Genomic DNA, 22,664 nt, shown 5'->3' on the forward strand with positions numbered 1-22,664 from the left:
CCTGGCTATAAAAATACCCTACAGCACATAACAAGTGAATACACTGCAACCCTCTCTGGTAGCCAAGGGGTTAAAGTGCTCTGCTTGTTATGTTGTCATTCTAGGCAGCATTAGAAGCCTTGTACAGTCCTAACCTGTTGTTTTGAAGCTTTCATTCCTCAACAAAAAGTGTCTGCTACACATCAGCATGTGTGAGGCAACAGAAGTACATAAAATAAAAGTGAAACTAAACATGCCTGGCGAAAATGGAAGGGGTTTAGTTTTAATATTTGCCCCTCTCTCCTTCATGGCTCCCTCAACTGCTGTAACATATTCCCAATAAACACTCAACTCTGTAAGCACCTGGCAGCATAATTCTTACTAAAATTAATGCCCTCAAAAAAAAATAAAAAAAAATAAATTATTTTTTTATTACTGACAGGCAGGCGCCCCTCACTGCAAGGCGCCTGTAGGCACATGCCTACTGTGCCTAATGGGAAATCTGGCCCTGCGTCTATATTAATATTCTTTTTACCTCTGTGATTACGTTGTATCTAAACCTCTGCAGACTGCCCCCTCATTTCAGTTATTTTGACAGACTTGCATTTTAGCCAATCGGTGCTGACTCAAAAATAACTCCACAGGATTAATCACAATGTTATCTATATGGCACACATGAACTAGCACTGTCTATCTGTGAAAAACTGTCAAAGTGTACTAATATAAGAAGCAGCCATCAAGGGCTTAGAATTAGCATATAAGCCTACCTAGGTTTAGCTTTCAACAAAGAATACCAAGAGAACAAAGCAAATATGATAAAAGTAAATTAGAAAGTTGTTTAAAATTGCATGCCCTATCTGAATCATGAAAGTTTAATTTTGACTAGACTGTCCCTTTAAGATTTCTGTAGGTTGAACTCCATGGACATCTGTCTTTTTTCAGCGTCATCTACTATGTTATTGTGTAACCAATTAGAGCATATATTTTTCAACCTTTTAAAATATATTTATTATACAGGAACATTTAATTTTGCAAAACAATTGTTGAGTTAATTATTTGTTCTACTATATCTATATTATTGTGTAGCATTTGACCTTTATAAATGCAGTTTATCATCCGCTTGCTGCTTCTATATAAAAGTATAGAATAGAAGCTTCTTTAAGTTTGCAGCCACGTGATTCTCGATCCTTTTCCTCAGTGGAAGTCTGGGACTAGTGTAGGGTTCACTACTGTTTATATGATTTTTCTTAGCAACCTCTATAATTATCACTTTAACCAATCAGGTAGCGATAACTATCAAATAGAGCTCTTTCACTCTTCTTATTGGTTACTCAGCAATTAATTGTCAGTTTAATCTGTTTTTGTTTTTTTTTAACTTTTTTTAAATTACTTTTATCTAAGTTAAGCTGTCAGATACTTAAAGGGACAGTCTGGTCAAAATTAAACTTTCAGGATTCAGATAGAGCTTGCAATTTTAAACACCTTTCCAATTTACTTTTATCATCAAACTTGCTTTGTTCTCTTGGTATACTTTGTTGAAAGCTAAACCTAGATAGGCTAATATGCTAATTTCTAAGCCCTTGAAGGCTGCCTCTTTTCTCAGTGCATTTTGACAGCTACAAAGCACTAGTTCATGTGTGTTCAATCTTGTGGAGTTACCTATGAGTCAGCATTGATTGGCTGAAATGCAAGTGCGTCAAAAGAACTGAAATAAGGGTGCAGTCTGCAGTGGCTTAGATATAAGTTGACCACAGAGGTAAAAAGTATATTAATATACCGGTAACCGTGTTGGTTATGTAAAACTGGGGAATGGGTAATCAAGGGATTATCTATCTTTTTAAACAATAACAATTCTGGAGTAAACTGTCACTTTAACACCGATGTCCCTCACAAATCCTGTTCCACAAATCATAAACACTTTTAACAGAATAGATCATATTATTAATATTTATCATATAAGAAATGTCATCAGTTAAGCATATATATATATATATTTATATTGTTTTTATTAGCACTTAATTTCAAAGATAATATTACAGTAATTAATAGCAACCGTTTTTTCCAAATAGATGTAAACGTCTCTCCTACATTTTATAATAATAATTATTTATGCAGATCACAAATAATATTTAGACTATTTATCAAAGGCTTTGCAAGCCTTTCGACCCACTACGGCTGCATGCCGTATTTAACAAGCAGTAGTCATCAGACCGCTGCTTCCCTAATCTTTCGCCATCTCTAAAGTGGTGAAATTCAATCTCTGCAGTCTAGTCTGACCGGGGAGATTGACAGCTCCTGCCCGCGCGTGATTGGCTGTGCGCGGGCAGAGGGCGGGATTGCACGTGAGCGCAAAATAGCGCTCATGTGCAATGCTGAATTCCGTCAGGGGAATTCAGCCCGTCAGAGGCGAGCTGCGGCGGACAGGGGTGCGCATGTTTGCCCCTGTCCGTCTCAGCTTGATAAATCACCCCAATCTATAAATGAAACTTAAACAATACTCAGGGATGAGCAACTTAAAGGGACAGTTAACACCATAATTTTTGTTGTTTTAAAAGATAGATAATCCTTTTATTGCCCATTCCACAGTTTTGCATAACCAACACTGTTATATTAATACACTTTTTACCTCTGTGATTACCTTGTATCTAAGCCTCTTCTGACAACCCCCTGATCACATGACTTTTATTTATTATCTATTGACTTGCATTTTAGCCAATTAGTGCAGTGTCAGCCACAATTCACAGGCGTGCTCACAATGTTATCTATAGGGTTTACCTGAACTAGCTCTCCCCTGCTGTGAAAAGCAAATTCAAAAGCATGTGATTAGAGGCGGCCTTCAAGGGCTTAGAAATTATCATATTAGCCTTCCTAGGTTTAGCTTTCAACTAAGAATACCAAGAGAACAAAGCAAAATTGGTGATAAAAGTAAATTGGAAAGTTGTTTAAAATTACATGCCTTATTTGAAACATGCAAGTTTTTTTTGGACTTGACTGTCCCTTTAAGCAGTAGCATGAAAGAGACATTTTCAGATAAGAAAAGAGAGACTAGGCATCTATGTGAGCACAATTCATAATAGGTGAATCAATGGTGAGAAAAAAACGAAGTGGAAAAGAGGTAGGATCAGGGGGATGGGAAGGAGAAGACCCTTATTGTTACTTCAACAAGATGCCAGCCGTGGTAAGTAAAGGTTATCACATTCCTATTTGAGGTAGTGGGATTTCAATGATAAGCTTTTACTTCGTATTTCAATTCTTATGGTATGGATGAGTAAGTAATTGAGTAAGGGGACTTAGAGAGGGGAGACTGTTTAATCTAAGATAACTGAGTATCAAGGAAATTATTATGTATATATTGGAAAACATATTAAATCTTTTATCCAAGCACAGAAAAGACTTCCTGCCAGAAGTGGGTGAAGGGAAGAATGTTTTTTCAAAGAACATATTCATTTTACGATATTACACCAATATATACTGGTCCAGAACTAGTTTGGGCAACAAGGAAACCGAAGCCAGGTCCCTTTAAGACAGGGACAGGTGAGGATGATGTCACAGACAATATAATCCAAAGTCATGATCATAGTACACTGTACAAGCTCACTGTTTACTATAGGGGTCAATGATTTAACAACAATCAAATTAAGCTGTTGATTTAGTATTGCCAAAATCCCACAGTCATATATGCTGACCCAGAGTTATGCAACAATTCAGCAAGTTTAATGGTCCTTTAAGTATTTATTTCCATGTTACATCTAAAAGAAGACATTTAATATGTTTCATGTTTTTTTCTGTTCTTTTTTTGAAGATGTTTCTGTGCTGAAAAATAAACCTTCTTATGCATGTGTGGTTTGTCACTGCCCGGCAATAAAGCTGTTTGAGTCTCCTTTATCAACAAGTTAGCTTCTAGCTCACAGACTAGTTGTGCATAGAAATGCCATTCCTGTTAGTTTTAAAATAAAATAAAGAATTATCACACTACCTTTTTCATGTTAAAAATATAAGTCTGAGAAACTAATTGCATATCTACAATATACTTTACAATACTCATATAGATACTCAAGTTGGTGTTCTGGACAGGACCGTCTTTAACACAGGGCAAAAGGGGCAGCTGCCCAGGGCCCAGTTTCTGTTGAGGGGCCCAAGAGTCCTATTTGAGGGGCCCAAGAGTCCCATTTTTTATGGTTCATACCAGACTACTGATTTGACATGGGGGACACACACATTCAGTCCTAATACTGTCACAGTCAAAAGTACTCTGCTTATATATTTTTTTTTAAACTATGCCAGACCGTGCCGGTGTCATGTGATATGCCAAGCTATTGCCATGTGCCATCAGTCTGCTGGTCCCCTTAGCCCTGCTCTTTCTGCTGTGGCCCTAAGATCAACTAACTGAAGTTTGTTAGGGGAACAGTGCTTTGTAGAAAGGTGTCAGTGGGAAGAATAAGTGAGTGCACACACACCCCTCCCCATGCAGCATTGTCTAGTGCAAGGTGAGAGGGAACTTGTTCTTAGCAAAGAAGTGACATGTGCTGCTGTGGCTGATGTATAGTGTCATGCTGATACTTCACACATTAATGTAAGGTTTAATTTTATAGTTTTTGTTTTCTCTCTGTCTCAGATTTTACAGCTTCCCATAGTAGTTCTGCTGTTCCAGTCAGTAAACTTATACTGCACCTCCATGCTTCCTCCTCAGTCTTTACCTTGCTTTGCTCCTGTTGGCTGCCCTAAATCTCTTTAACCAACTAACCTCACACCAGAATCACATTCAAAAGAATATTAAATTAATCCACAGTGGAGGAATTTATATATTTATTTACTTATTAGTACTGCTTAGGTCCAGTTTCACATATTGCAATTTAATTCATTTTTTTAAATGATTAGCTCAGCAGTGGATAATCCACTGCTGGGCTAATAATTAAAAAAAAAATGATTTAGTTGTTTTTTGGGATGTTGGGGTGGAGAGCGAAATTGCATAGGGGGGCAAGAAAATTTTCGCCCAGGGTCCAGTCAATATTAAAGACGGCCCTGGTTCTGGAGATTATTATGAGTAAATAATTACACTTTTGCTGTTTTACATTTATGACCAATTACTTGGTCTTATTAAGGGTACAACTATCAATTTTAGCAGATCAGAAAAACATATTCCTAACAGAAAAACAGAAAGATTGGAATATACCCATTTGAGTCCTAAATACTGCTATGAAGCACTCCTCAGGCCAGATACAGCTTTAGAACATTGAACCAGCATTAGGATCCTGCAAGATGGATCCACTTTGATTGGGATTCTGCAAGGTGGACCCAACGGTGATACATTCAACAAAAGCTAGTGCTAATCTCAGAAGATCAGATAATCTGCAACCATGGATTCTGTAAATGTTATCAATATTTTATGACCAAAGTTTTCTTAAAATCCAAAGATCTTAATGAAAGCAAAACAACAATTTTTTTCCCCTAACTCAAAGGAGCATTTCATACATAAACAAATGATAATAATAAAAAGAAAATGCAATAACACTAACTAAATTTCAAAAGAGTGGTATATCATCTATCTATCTATCTATCTATCTATCTATCTATCTATCTATCTATCTATCTGGAACAAACAGTATATTGTTTTTCTTGCCTGGACCATGTCTTCTCCAGCGTTAGGTGGAATACTGCTGTCCCAAAATATAACAAATTTGAATCAATTTCTAAAAGGCCCAACTCACCACAAACCATTACTGGGATACTGCAAATTGATCTCAATAACCTGGCAGAATCTAGGGGTAAGAGAGCGATGAGTGGAAAAGGCAAAGATCCTGAGCACTCAGGGGTAAATAGTCTAAAAAATATATGTTTATTCTACCAATATAAAAACAACCACACATGCAGGGTTGCTGACTTTTTCTAGTACTTTAGTCAGCACTTACAAGTAAAACAATAATTAAGTACTAGAATGTAATTGCAAATTCATTAAAGGGAGATGAAACCCAACATTTTTCTTTCATTATTCAGATAGAGAATACAATTTTAAACAACTTTCTAATTTACATACAAAGAGAGAAGCGCTCTACCAGGAACGAACAACAGCTCAGTGACTTGTTCTATGGCGATTTACCACCCGGAAGCAGCCTCTTTTAGACCAGTGTGCTTTTCACAGAAGAAAACTTTCCTGAAGTATATCAGTCTGATCCCGCCAAGTAAGGTCAGTCCAGCCCCGAAATACCAGGCAATTCTCCTCTGAACAAGGAACATGACAACCCCAGATGATCGTTTCGGCCTTCTATGGGTCTCGTCAGTGAGGTGCAGCCACATTCCTCTAAGCACACTGGGCAAGGAGTCCACGTCTGGTTTCCCCCATCACCCATAGGGAGACTTCCCCAGGGTCATAATAATTTGCATACAAAGAGAGAAGCGCTCTACCAGGAACTAACAACAGCTCAGTGGCTTGTTCTATGGCGATTTACCACCCGGAAGCAGCCTCTTTTAGACCAGTGTGCTTTTCACAGAAGAAAACTTTCCTGAAGTATATCAGTCTGATCCCGCCAAGTAAGGTCAGTCCAGCCCCGAAATACCAGGCAATTCTCCTCTGAACAAGGAACATGACAACCCCAGACGATCGTTTCGGCCTTCTATGGGCCTCGTCAGTGAGGTGCAGCCACATTCCTCTAAGCACACTGGGCAAGGAGTCCACGTCTGGTTTCCCCCATCACCCATAGGGAGACTTCCCCAGGGTCATAATAATTTGCATACAAAGAGAGAAGCGCTCTACCAGGAATGAACAACAGCTCAGTGGCTTGTTCTATGGTGATTTACCACCCGGAAGCAGCCTCTTTTAGACCAGTGTGCTTTTCACAGAAGAAAACTTTCCTGAAGTATATCAGTCTGATCCCGCCAAGTAAGGTCAGTCCAGCCCCGAAATACCAGGCAATTCTCCTCTGAACAAGGAACATGACAACCCCAGACGATCGTTTCGGCCTTCTATGGGCCTCGTCAGTGAGGTGCAGCCACATTCCTCTAAGCACACTGGGCAAGGAGTCCACGTCTGGTTTCCCCCATCACCCATAGGGAGACTTCCCCAGGGTCATAATAATTTGCATACAAAGAGAGAAGCGCTCTACCAGGAACGAACAACAGCTCAGTGGCTTGTTCTATGGCAATTTACCACCCGGAAGCAGCCTCTTTTAGACCAGTGTGCTTTTCACAGAAGAAAACTTTCCTGAAGTATATCAGTCTGATCCCGCCAAGTAAGGTCAATCCAGCCCCGAAATACCAGGCAATTCTCCTCTGAACAAGGAACATGACAACCCCAGACGATCGTTTCGGCCTTCTATGGGCCTCGTCAGTGAGGTGCAGCCACATTCCTTTAAGCACACTGGGCAAGGAGTCCACGTCTGGTTTTTAACTTTCTAATTTACTTTTGTTATCTAATTTGTTTAATTCTCTTGATATCATTTGTTAAAGAAGCAGAAATGCACTACTGGTTTCTAACTGAACACATGGGTGAGCCAATGGAAATTAGTATATATATATGCAACCACCAATCAGCAGCTGGAACCTAGGTTCTTTGCTGCTCCTGTGCTTTCCAAGATAAACCTTTCAGCAAAGGATAACAAGAGAAGGAAACAAATTAAATAATATTAGTAAATTGGAAAGTTTTTTAAAATTATATTCTCTTGCAGAATCATTAAAGAAAAAAGTTTGGGTTTCATCTCCCTTTAAAGGGATATGAAACCAAAATATCTTTCATGATTCAGATAGAGCATGCAATGTTAAAGGGACAATCTAGTCCAAAATAAACTTTCATGATTCAGATAGAGAATGTAATTTTAAACAATTTTCCAATTTACTTTTATCACCAATTTTGCTTTGTTCTCTTGGTAATCTTAGTTGAAAGCTAAACCTAGGAGGTTCATATGCTAATTTCTAAGCCCTTGAAGGCCGCCTCTTCTCCCAGGGCATTTTGACATTTTTTCACCACTAGAGGGTGTTAGTTCATGTGTGTCATATAGATAACACTGTGTTCACGCATGTGGAGTTCCAGTGAGCCAGCTCTGATTGGCTAAAATGGATGTCTGTCAAAAGAACTGAAATAAGAGGGCAGTTTGCAGAAGCTTCGATACAAGGTAATCACAGAGGTAAAAAGTATATTAATATAACTGTGCTGGTTATGCAAAACTAGGGAATGGGTAATAAAGGGATTATTTATCTTTTTAAACAATAACAATTCTGGTGTAGACTGTCCCTTTAAATAACTTTCTAATTTACTTCTATTATCAAATGTTCATTGTTTTCTTGTTATCTTTTGTGGAAAAGGAAGGACTAAGGCTCAGGAGTCTGGAGCACTTTATGGGAGCAGCTTTGCAAAAATGTAACCAATTTGCAAGAGCACTAGATGGCAGCACTATTCCCTGCCATGCAATGTTCCAGAAAGCTACCTAGGTATTCGTTCAACAAAGAATACCATGGGAACGAAGCAAATTTGTTAATATAAATAAATTGGAAACTTTTTTAAATTATATGTTCTGTCTGAATCATAAAAGTTTTGGGTTTCCTATCCCTTTAATCTAAAAATCAAAGGAAAATGTACCTTTGTAAAAGTTTATTCTCACTATCCAGAAGAAGACAAACTCGCATAGGTGATGCAAATCTCTCGAGAGCAGAGACATTCAAGGTAAATGGGCACTGGAGATTCAGGTAACAGCAGCAATAGTATGAGTATAATCAAATACAAAAACTAACCACAAGTCACTATGCTCAGTAAGGGAATAAGGGAATTCAGAGTCAGACAGTCAGGGTCAAAGTCTTACACAGAAAAGCATCACAAAATTATTTAACAAATGCAGAGTTCAAAAACAAGCTAAAGTCAAATAGCAAGTCAGTCCAAAACAAAGGGTTAATACAGAGGCACAGTCAGAGAAAGCAAAAGTCAAACCATTATATCCAAACATAAGAAACTCAATACATAAGCAAGCATCATACTGCAAATAGAGAGCTTATATAGACTACAAGGCCCCCTTAAAGGTACAGCACACCTTACTGCAGCATGGAAAGAAGTCACTCTCAGACATATTCTTGTTATGTCACTATCTATATCTATCTATCTATCTATCTATCTATCTATCTATCTATTATCTATCTATCTATATCTATTATCTATCTCTATATCTATCTATCTATCTATCTATCTATCTATCTATCTATCTATCTATCTGTCTGTCTGTCTGTCTGTCTGTCTATCTATCTATATCTATTATCTATCTCTATATCTATCTATCTATCTATCTATCTATATCTATCTATCTATCTATCTTAGATCTGCAAAATATATTTTCTAAAGAAGGATCTCATCTTATTTAGGATAAAAATATGTGCAAGAGTTAGTTCATTATGAAGCATAATATTCACAAGATTCTACTTGTGAATTGGATTTTAGTTCTGCCATTGGATAATTCAAAAATAAACTCAATTAGCATCTTGTTAAATATGGGCTTTTGTATTTTAATAACAGTTGGGTGTTTTCCATTGGCAAGCAATTAGGAAATATTTCCATCCTAACTTTCTGGGGTCTATTTAAAGGTATTATTAGCTCTGCAAAAGATCTCTTATAAGAAAATAAATAAATAAATACTTAAGGATAAAAAGAAGGATAATAAAGAAGAATTATTACATTAGGTATATAACAAATTCCATAGTCTTTGTTAATTGTTTTAAATCGTTAACTTTAATAGACTACTTTTATAAACACTTTTACTTTATTTCACTCTGCTTACTGTTGTTGTTTGTTCTACCAGAAGCAGAATATTCACAAGATTCTTTTTACAAATTGGATTTCAGTTCTGCAATTTAAAAGTTCAAGGGTAAAGTAACTTTTGTATTTTGATAACAATTAGATGTTTTCTATTGGCAAAAATGTAAAGGTGTATTTATTTACTATCTTTGCTAATTATTAGTAATGTAAAAGATCTCCTCTAAAGTATGATTGCATCTAAATAAGGATAAAAATACATTCAAATGAAGGGTCAGATAATAGTGGTATTCCCAAGGGGTCATTCCTTGGGCCTTTTTTATTTAACATGTTTATCAGTAAATAAATAATTTGAATAATAATAATCAATGATATTGGCAGCGGGCTCCAGGAAAGTGTGTGCTTGTTTGCTGATGATGTATGCTCCCTTTAATATATAAAGGGGAGTTTAAGTTGAAAGCGTTTTCTACAAAATAAGTAATACCAAAACATCTTAAAGGGACACTGAACCCAATTTTTTTCTTTCATGATTCAGATAGAGCATGACATTTTAAGCAACTTTCTAATTTACTCCTATTATCAAATTTTCTTCATTCTCTTGGTATCTTTATTTGAAATGCAGGAATGTAAGTTTAGATGCCAACCCATTTCTGGTGAACAACCTGGGTTGTTCTTGCTGATTGGTGGATAAATTAATCCACCAATAAAAAAGTGCTGTCAAGAGTCTGAACTAATAAAAAAGCTTAGATGCCTTCTTTTTTCAAATAAAGATAGCAAGAGGACAAAGAAAATTTGATAATAGGAGTAAATTAAAAAGTTGCTTAAAATTGCATGCTCTATCTGAATCACGAAAGAAAAAAACTGTGTTCAGTGTCCCTTTAAGTTAGATTGTAGCAGGTTCAGGAGAAATTTGAGGAAGCAGTTATTATAGAAATGGTGGTTGAATCATGGAATAAACTTTCAATAGTGGTGGTAAACACAAGGATTGTAATACATGCATAAGACTACCCTAAAAAATTAGTAACTTTACACTGAACAAGTAATATGTTTGTATTTGATAGATTTTCTGGCTCTAACAATTACAATTGCGAATGGAGCGCTATTTAGCACTTGCGCTTAGATCGCGAATTGCGCTAGAAGTAAACTTTTTACGTATGTCTGGTTACGCTCATATTATGAGTTGAAAGTAAAAAGTTTGTGCTCTCGCGCTAACCTATTTCCCCAAAGAAGTCAATGGAGAAAACAAAAATGGAAAAAAACCTAACACCCTACTTACACGCTAACCCGAACTCATACTCTCATATGCACTAACATATTCTCAGGAGCGCTAACCCAACATGAAAATATCAATATTTCACATTACAATGTTCTTAAAGGGACACTAAACCCAACATTTTTCTTTCATAATTCAGGTAGAGAATACAACTTTAAACAACATTGCAATCTACTTCTATTATCCAATTTGCTTCATTGTTTACATATCCTTTGTTGAAGAAATAGCAATGCACAAGGGTGAGCCAATCACACGAGGCATCTATGTACAGCCACCAATCAGTAGCTACTGAGCCTATCTAGATATGCTTTTCAACAAATGATATCAAGAGAATTAAGCAAATTAGATATTAGAAGTAAATTAGAAAGTTGTTTAAAATTGCATGCTCTTTCTAAATCATGAAATATTTTTTTGGGGTTTCATGTCCCTTTAACATAGAAGAATATGTTTTTTATTCGTAAATACACATTTCTACATATATCTGATGATATTTTGGTATCTATTCCTATATATATATATATATATATATATAAAATATAAAAGAAAGATAGAAAAAAATACCAGGGTATATAAGATTACCCTAGAACAGCAAGGGAATAAACGGCACACATAGAAGACTTTCAAAAATTTATTTATAATAATTTCCCAAAAAAACACTTAAGTATATAGCGATATCTTATCTGTCAATATCAGTTACCACTAAAGACAGCAAAATCTAAAACATTTTAAGTGCACTTAGACCTAATACTTTCCCTATGCTATAAATTACAAAAAGACATCATAAACAATAAGGGGTTAACCAGAAAACTCATGTTTATAACGAATGTTACATAGAATCTAATGTTTATAGGACATTTATAGTAAGTAGGCAAAATACATGTTAAACATATGGCTGCAGTCCAAACAGAGGTGAACTATATTATGTATCAAAAAGCGCTTGTTTTTCCTCTTTATATATACCAGGGAATCTTCTCTTAAGGCAAATAAATGTGCCGCAAGTAGTACTGCTGGATAAAGAGTCTCTAGCAAGTGTAATAATTCAGTTGGAAAACACAGCATATACTTAGCTTAAGTCCTCCGGTTTTTGTTGTTTCCACTTGTCTTCTGCTTGCAAGCACCTGTGATGATTACTTGGCGTGTGACATCAGCAATAGTGGGAGTGGTCTCTCGTCACCAGGGACTATGAGTGGCTATAGACAGAAGGATCCATTTGAATCAATTTTGCATTGTAAGTTTTGCCAAGAACTTTGACAAATGACTGTATCGCAAAGTTATGTATATGTTCACCTATCGTATAGGCACATCTTCCATTGCACTCCAATAGCACACTCCTCAAAACCACTTACTCCACTGTCGGAGTCACACCTGAAAGATTCGTAGCTCACTTTAAAGGTACAGCTGCATGTATAGAGCCAAAAATGTCTCTGAAGAAACAAAAGATTCAGGGAATAGGCCTGGACAGGTGCACTAGAAATCCTGGCCCACGGTACATTCGACAGGTACCTGGGTTCTCATAAACACATAGTGCCAACGCACGTTTCTCCCCCACCTCCAGTATGTGTTACAGGGGATCATCAGGGCATGTAGAGTCCTCAGTGGACTTCCTCTTTTATGCAGATACCTAATTGCTTACAGGTGTTTTTTCCCAAGTATCCTTGCAACACCTTAAAGCTGTATCACTTTTAACCCTGTATTTCAAAAAAGCCTCTCAAAACTCAAAATTGTGTTAGAAAGTAATAGGTAAATATGTTTTGGTTCAACCTAATTCCTGGTTACCCCCAATACTTTCAAATACACAACAGAAGAGATAGAAATTACCCTCTTAAACTGGCGCACACTTCAAACAGATGTTTATTATATTTAAAAAAAATGAAAATTTATAAAAAGTGGACAAATTCAAGCTTATCGTTTAAACCTTTTGGGAATCTAGTTCCCAGTCTGTAGATCCATTTCGCCTCTTTTTGCAGGAGGACCCTATCATTATTTCCACCACGTCCATTTGTGATGCCTTTATCTATTATGATAAATTTCAATGAATCTACATTTTTATTGTGTACATTACAAAAATGCCTGGCAACATTAGTTTCTCTGGAGTGGAGAATATCGTCCCTGTGCTCCTGTACTCGGTCCTTCACCAATCTTTTCGTTTTTCCAACATAGAAAGCCGGACAGGAGCACCGCAGAAGATATATCACCCCCTCCGATTTGCAGTTAAAGAAGAATCTTATATCAAAGATCTTTCCATCCTGGACAGAGAATTGTTTAGTGCTATCCATGTGGGCACAGTATACACAGTGCCCACATGGAAAGCTACCCTTAATACCTCTGTCCTTTCTCAGCCAATCAGAGGCCGAAGGGCCCCTTGAGAATTGGCTCCTCACCAGTTTGTCCTTTAAACTTTGTGCTTTTCTAGCTGTTAGCAAAGGTGTATCCCCCATCACACTGTTCACTTTTTCATCAAGGGATAGGATGTGCCAATTTTTCTTGAAAACTGACCTTAGACTCTCCCATTGATTATTAAAATTAGAGATAAATCTAATTTTATTAGTTTCATTTTTAGAATTATTGCGATATAGTAAGTCATCCCTGGACATATTTCTTGCTTTCCAGAGAGATTTCTTGAGGCACTTGTTAGAATAACCTCTTTTTAGGAATCTCTCTTTCATTAGGGCTGCATGAGTGTCAAACTTGGAGAGAGAAGAGCAATTTCTCCTCAGACGGAGGAATTGGCCATACGGGATCCCTTTTTTAAGGTGGTTCGGATGGCTACTATCTGCATGTAATATATTGTTAGTTGCGGTCTTTTTCCTGTAATTTTCCGTCACTATTCTTACTCCCTCTTTTTTCAAAGTCACATCTAGAAAATTTAGTTCTACTGTATTGGTTTCTGACGTCAGGATGATGTTCTTGTCGTTGTGGTTAAGGACCGCAACGAATTCATTGAATTCTTCTGCCGTCCCATCCCACAGGACAAGAACATCATCCACATATCTAATCCATAGTAGCACTTTGTCCTCAAAGATCCTTGAATAGTACTCAAAGATCTCTGATTCCCAAAGGCCCAGATGTAGACATGCATATGTGGGGGCACAAACTGCCCCCATCGCTGTCCCACACAGTTGGCGAAATATCTGTCCGTCAAATGAAAAAATATTATTTTTCAAGACAAACTCTAACAGGGAGTAGACAAATTCAGTATGTTCAGCATATGTTGGTCCTCTGGTCTCTAAGAACCTCCTTATTGCTGTTAAGCCTATTTTATGTGGTATGGAGGAGTAAAGACCCTCTACATCAAGAGATGCCAGAATGGTCTTTTCATTTACTACTACTCCATCCAACTTTCTCAAAAGATCGGCTGTGTCTTTAACATATGATGTTAAGGTTAGTAAAAAGGGTCGCAGGTATTTATCAACATACTCCCCAATTTTTTCAGTTGCACTCCCTATTCCCGAGACTATAGGCCTTCCCGAACCACCTTAAAAAAGGGATCCCGTATGGCCAATTCCTCCGTCTGAGGAGAAATTGCTCTTCTCTCTCCAAGTTTGACACTCATGCAGCCCTAATGAAAGAGAGATTCCTAAAAAGAGGTTATTCTAACAAGTGCCTCAAGAAATCTCTCTGGAAAGCAAGAAATATGTCCAGGGATGACTTACTATATCGCAATAATTCTAAAAATGAAACTAATAAAATTAGATTTATCTCTAATTTTAATAATCAATGGGAGAGTCTAAGGTCAGTTTTCAAGAAAAATTGGCACATCCTATCCCTTGATGAAAAAGTGAACAGTGTGATGGGGGATACACCTTTGCTAACAGCTAGAAAAGCACAAAGTTTAAAGGACAAACTGGTGAGGAGCCAATTCTCAAGGGGCCCTTCGGCCTCTGATTGGCTGAGAAAGGACAGAGGTATTAAGGGTAGCTTTCCATGTGGGCACTGTGTATACTGTGCCCACATGGATAGCACTAAACAATTCTCTGTCCAGGATGGAAAGATCTTTGATATAAGATTCTTCTTTAACTGCAAATCGGAGGGGGTGATATATCTTCTGCGGTGCTCCTGTCCGGCTTTCTATGTTGGAAAAACGAAAAGATTGGTGAAGGACCGAGTACAGGAGCACAGGGACGATATTCTCCACTCCAGAGAAACTAATGTTGCCAGGCATTTTTGTAATGTACACAATAAAAATGTAGATTCATTGAAATTTATCATAATAGATAAAGGCATCACAAATGGACGTGGTGGAAATAATGATAGGGTCCTCCTGCAAAAAGAGGCGAAATGGATCTACAGACTGGGAACTAGATTCCCAAAAGGTTTAAACGATAAGCTTGAATTTGTCCACTTTTTATAAATTTTCATTTTTTTTAAATATAATAAACATCTGTTTGAAGTGTGCGCCAGTTTAAGAGGGTAATTTCTATCTCTTCTGTTGTGTATTTGAAAGTATTGGGGGTAACCAGGAATTAGGTTGAACCAAAACATATTTACCTATTACTTTCTAACACAATTTTGAGTTTTGAGAGGCTTTTTTGAAATACAGGGTTAAAAGTGATACAGCTTTAAGGTGTTGCAAGGATACTTGGGAAAAAACACCTGTAAGCAATTAGGTATCTGCATAAAAGAGGAAGTCCACTGAGGACTCTACATGCCCTGATGATCCCCTGTAACACATACTGGAGGTGGGGGAGAAACGTGCGTTGGCACTATGTGTTTATGAGAACCCAGGTACCTGTCGAATGTACCGTGGGCCAGGATTTCTAGTGCACCTGTCCAGGCCTATTCCCTGAATCTTTTGTTTCTTCAGAGACATTTTTGGCTCTATACATGCAGCTGTACCTTTAAAGTGAGCTACGAATCTTTCAGGTGTGACTCCGACAGTGGAGTAAGTGGTTTTGAGGAGTGTGCTATTGGAGTGCAATGGAAGATGTGCCTATACGATAGGTGAACATATACATAACTTTGCGATACAGTCATTTGTCAAAGTTCTTGGCAAAACTTACAATGCAAAATTGATTCAAATGGATCCTTCTGTCTATAGCCACTCATAGTCCCTGGTGACGAGAGACCACTCCCACTATTGCTGATGTCACACGCCAAGTAATCATCACAGGTGCTTGCAAGCAGAAGACAAGTGGAAACAACAAAAACCGGAGGACTTAAGCTAAGTATATGCTGTGTTTTCCAACTGAATTATTACACTTGCTAGAGACTCTTTATCCAGCAGTACTACTTGCGGCACATTTATTTGCCTTAAGAGAAGATTCCCTGGTATATATAAAGAGGAAAAACAAGCGCTTTTTGATACATAATATAGTTCACCTCTGTTTGGACTGCAGCCATATGTTTAACATGTATTTTGCCTACTTACTATAAATGTCCTATAAACATTAGATTCTATGTAACATTCGTTATAAACATGAGTTTTCTGGTTAACCCCTTATTGTTTATGATGTCTTTTTGTAATTTATAGCATAGGGAAAGTATTAGGTCTAAGTGCACTTAAAATGTTTTAGATTTTGCTGTCTTTAGTGGTAACTGATATTGACAGATAAGATATCGCTATATACTTAAGTGTTTTTTTGGGAAATTATTATAAATAAATTTTTGAAAGTCTTCTATGTGTGCCGTTTATTCCCTTGCTGTTCTAGGGTAATCTTATATACCCTGGTATTTTTTTCTATCTTTCTTTTATATTTTATATTTACTATAAGGGTGGCACCATTTAAAGCAAATTAGCAATATTACCTACTCTCTCACACCCCCTATATTTAGTATATATATATATATATATATATATATATATACATGATTATATTTAGGTATATATATATACAGATATGAATTGGAATATACATTTATAAATGCTTGGACCATATTACCCTATGTGCAGAACACTGGGATGTGAAATATTTACAGTAAATACACAGTATAACACTTTATTAAATATGAATACTGCATAAATATGAATTTTTATGTTGTCATCTACTTAACTGCAAAGGGCTCCAATGCAGTTATGTATATGTCTATATGTGTGTACATAAGTATATATGTGTTTAAATGTGTACATACTGTATGTCTGTAAATAAATATATACATAAATAATACATAAATACATCTTTATATGTATATATATATATATATATATATATATATATATATATATATATATATATATATATATATATATACAGATATATACATTTGTATATATCTGTATGTATCTTTATGTTAAAGCCCTTTGCCTGCCTTTTTTTTCTAACACCTGAGACCTCATATCTTTGAGCACTTATAACTTTTGTATGGAATATTTTTTTTTTTTATCATTTTTATTAGATGGTGTTATTATGAGTGCAAATGTACTTTGTAATGTATTTTGGATGTGTTTTGTGCCACTTTTAATTTTGGCAAAACAGTTAACCACAGCTCTGAAGTCACGGTAATCATTCTAACATAAATCACTATTGCGATCAAGGGATTGCGTTTACTTTCAACTCGTTATCCGAGTGCAATTTAACCTACGCACAAACGATTGCAAAACAACTATATCAATTGCGCTCCACTCATAATCTGGCCCAAAGTGTATATATATATATATATATATATATATATATATATACGGTATATATAAAAATAATAAATAAAATATATATATATATATATATATATATATACTATATATATATTTATATACTGTATAGTATATAGTATAATATATATATATATATATATATTATGTATATATACTGTATTTATATTATATATGTATATATATATATATATATATATATCTATTATATAGCTATAGTGTATAAAATCATATATATATATATATATATATATATATATAATCAGACTATAGATACATAATCAGACGTAATGTAAAATTAACTATAAAACAATAAACATTTGCATTTTACTGAAAATTAAGTTGAGTTAAAACTCAGTCTTTATCATGATTATGTTCAAATGCAAGCTGAATCGACTAATTACAAAGCAATCTTAATTATATATCCTATACATCAAATTACATAGTAGTCAACCAAAACAGGAATAACATAAGTAACAATAATTGTAAATGTTATAAAACTTACAAACAAGGTTTAATTCTGCTATCTGGTAATCATTCAGTAAGCATGCATCTTCTGTTTGAGTTCATGAATAACAATTTCCTCACGGGGATATAATGTTAAATTTTAGAATTTACACCTAAGAATATGATTTTCAAAAGACGCTAAAGTCAAAACTAAACTTTCATGTTTCAGACAAAATATGCAGTTTTAGTAGACTTTCCAATTTACTTTCATTATCACATGGTACACAGTCTTTTTTTATATGCACACTTTTTGAGGCAGTTCCATCTATCAACTAGAAAAAACAAAGCTCAACACTCCTATTTAGGTATAGAATTAAAATATGAGACCATTTAATAGAAATATCCAAAATACACACAAATATAACCTCGAAGATGTGAGGTATGGTAACAGCGTTCATAAAAGCCCCTCGGATTGACCTGTGTTTTAGCGGCTTGAAACCATGGGAGTCAGTAACCCAAAGTCCTCATTCGCCCCTGCAACCGATCAAATGATCTTATCTAGTAAACACATGGGGAACGGACACCTGGGGGCAACTTCACTGATGTGTCCTAAACGTGATGCAAAAGCCGACTAGCAAAACACGCTAGGTGTACAAACCGTGTGTAGCGTTGTTCTGTGGCCATGGCATGATGCATTTATCAGGGCTCCTCCCTGCTTCCTCAGAGTCTTTTTTGAGGCACCAGCTACTATTGAACATGTTCAAGAGTTCACAATGTATTATTGGCTAATGACTGTCACATGACTTAAGAGGCTGGCAAATTAAAGTAAATTTTGAAATTTGTCAGAAAAAAATTACTATTCATTTAAATTTACTGACTAAGGGCTCCCTTTAAGGAGCTGCAAATACAGCAAGCCTGAAGTGGATAGTTAAAAAGCAGCAGTTATCAAACGGCTGCTTCTTAACCTACTATGCCAACTCTTAAGTGGCATAGTAACTAAGGACAATGATTAATGCAGGCTGAGTGTTGCTGCCCACTAGCCATGATGCTGGGTGGACAGGGGTGGTGATGTCCACCCTTGTTCGTCTGGCTTTTGTTAAATGGAGGCTTTTGTATGGACTTTTTATTATGCATTTGTTGATTCTGCTATTCTACTGTATTTAATGTTCATTATAATGATGATTTTAATACGTTTTTGTTGTATTGAATTTTGTAGGTATATCTTTAGTCAAATAGGGGTCAAGAGGAACTAGAAACTGCCTCAGCAAGTTTGGTAGCCTAACTGTCCTGTATAGAAGAATAATACATATAAAATCTGAATGATAATCAAAAAAAATCTTTCATGATTCAGATAGAGAATACAATTTTAAACAACTTTCCAATTTACTTCTATTATTTAATTTGCTTGTGTCTCTTGTTATCATTTGCTCAGGAGCAGCAAAGAACCTATTTTCAAGCTGCTGATTGGTTGCTGCATATATATACGGATTGTCATTGGCTCACCCATGTGTTCAGTGAGAAACCAGTAGAGCATTGCTGCTCCTTCAACAAATGATAACAAGAAAATGAAGCAAATTTGATAATTACAATTGTAAAAGTTGTTTACAATTGTATGTTCTACCTAAATCATAAAAGAAAAAATTGGGTTACATGTCCCTTTAAAGTATAGTTAAAAATGAATGAAAAAGAGACCAGTAAAACTTGAACTTTTAATGCTGGAGTCCCACATGTCCATTCATATTTGCTAGTTTATTTTTGCCACTCTTCTTTTACACCAATAGCTATTCACTCATACTACATAAATCACTTAGTTTAAGAATAAACATAGCGATAGCACAACCTGCAACTCAAGGTAAAAATAGACAACATTATGTGCGCTTCATATACGCTCATTCAAATTTACAGAATATGCTGCCATCCATATATGTAATACTAAGACTACAAATCCCACAATTCTCCATGTTGATTTCAGTCTTCTGCTTATTTACTGCTATCCTCACAGCACTGCTAGTCTTTCTGCAGGTTGAGCATTGTTTTTAAAGACTGAATTTGATAAATTTAAAGCAAAATTAGACTAAATCAATTTGCTTGAAATTACTTTTTATTAGCGTCCCCCCGACTATAAAGGATAATATTTGTGTCTGAACAATTTTGGTATTCTATAGCATACTCACCCTAAGGAGTTAACATCATGTATCATCATGACTTAGGGCTAGATTTATCAAGCCCCTACGGCTGCAAGTTCTCACAAGAACTTGCGCGCCGTGATTTATCAAGCAGCGGTCACCAGACCGCTGCTTCCCTAAGCTCTTCGCCACCTCTAAGGTGGCGAAAATTCAATCTCCTCAGTCGAGTCCGACCAAGGAGATTGACAGCATAGCCAATCACGCGCAGGCAGGGGGCAGGATTGCACACGAGCGCAAAATTGCGCTTGTGTGCAATGTTAATTACCTGTGGGTAATTTCGCCCCACCACAGGCGAGCTGAGGCGTACTGGGGCGCGTATACGTGCCCCTGTACGCCTTAGCTGTGATAAATCTAGCCCTTAGTGGTCCTCTTTGCAGTTTTGTTGTTATCATCATTTCTTGTTGATAAAATCCTCAATATTAGCATAACTAAAACACTCTATCTATCTTTTCCTATGTTTTATTGTGAACTATTGATAATCACTCACTTACCTAAATCCAATAAATCACGCAGGCACTATAAACTGTAGCAGCAGGATCCATTAGGTTAGGGAAGTTCCTTATGGGATTTACTATAGGAAAATGTTACATTAGAAGCTTTGGAGACTATTAAGAGGCTTTTTCTACATTACCTGCCGAGAAGTACAGACAAATACAGTACAATAAAGCACTATTAACTATAGACCACATACTTTACATAAAGTTTTTCTATGCATTTAAAAAGTCATTGTTTAAATATTTGACTTTGTGCTTTATTTGCTATTTATAACAGATCTCACAGAGCCAATAAGATGTCTGGGCAAAAGCTTAGCTTGGCTCGTTTGATGTTTCCATGCTGGTACCAACATATTCAGTAAGTTCTTTACATATGCAGGTCTCACATATCTGTCTTGTAAATGTCATTCAGTTCTCTCAAAATATGATACAATTTTGCACTGAGAAATGACCAAATGTGTATGAGACAAGCAGCAAAATAGATTATTAATATTATTTGTGGGCTAGATTACAAGTGGCGTGTTTTTTTTCCCGGCCCCGAAAACTCGGCTTGTGTTAAGCTTTTTGCGCTAGTTGGCTTGCGTTCGTATTACAAGTTTCAAAAACACTTATTTTGTGCAAGCGGTAACCCGGAAAGCGTGAATAAACGAACTTGAGTTTTCACATGCGTGTGCATGTATTTCCCCATAGAAATCAATGGAGAAAAAAGTAGAAAAAACCCTAACACCCTAGATCACTCAAACACCATCGCATTTTCCCATTCCCCATAGAAGTCAATGGAGAAAAACAAAATTGTTGGAAGAAAAACTAACACCCATTGCGCAAACAACATAGCATATTCGCATTAGCAAATGCAAAATATTTACAGTAAAAATCTTTATTAAATATGAATATTGCATAAATATGTTTTATCATGTTTTCAGCTACTTAATGGCAAAGGGCTATAATATACTTATATATATATATATATATATATATATATATATGACTATATATGTGTACATATATATTAATGTTTTTATATGTGTATATATGGCAGTAAATACATATATACACATATAAATACATTAATATATATGTTCACATATAAAGACATATATATAGACATATATCAATACAAATATTGATCTGCGTCTCCCATGTGTTAGGAAGTTGGCTTTCACTAGCTTAAATTAATATTGGGCTAAAAACAGTATATTGAATATTTCTAGATCATATTTAATTTTCAAAAGTATAGGATCAATATGATGTTACACACTTAATGACACTACTCCTTTGTAATTAGAACCGTTTCTTTGCTATTTAGAAAATTAAAAAAAAAAATTCTCAGGTTATGTCTATTAACACACACTTGTAATGTGTTGGATACTTGTAATGGTTGGTTATTTATCACAAGCCCGTGAATGGGCGAATCTGTGAGTTTAATGGTGCTCTATAAATAAAGACTTGCACAACTTGAGGGTGAATTTTGGACCATTCCTCCCTAAAAACCTGTTTCAGCTCATTAATATTTCTGGGTTGTCTTGATTTTTCAGCCCTTTTCAGGTCATGCCACAGCATCTCAATTTAATTAAAGTCATGACTCTTCTTTCTTTTTCAGTCATTCTTTAGTTGATTTACTTGTGTGTTTTAGGTCATAACGGCTAGATTTAGAGTTTTGTCGGTAACGACCCGCGTAGCTAACGCATGCTTTTTTCCCCCCGCACCTTTTAAATACCGCTAGTATTTAGAGTTCACAGAATGGCTGCGTTAGGCTCCAAAAAAGGAGCGTAGAGCATAATTTACCGCCACTACAACTCTCGATACCAGCGGTGCTTACGGACGTGGCCAGCTTCAAAAACGTGCTTTTGCACGATTCCCCCATAGAAAACAATGGGGCAGTTTGAGCTAAAAAAAGCCTAACACCTGCAAAAAAGCAGCGTTCAGCTCCTAACGCAGCCCCATTGTTTCCTATGGGGAAACACTTCCTAAG

Source organism: Bombina bombina, chromosome 2 (genome assembly GCF_027579735.1).
Source record: "Bombina bombina isolate aBomBom1 chromosome 2, aBomBom1.pri, whole genome shotgun sequence".
Taxonomy (NCBI): Eukaryota; Metazoa; Chordata; class Amphibia; order Anura; family Bombinatoridae; genus Bombina; species Bombina bombina.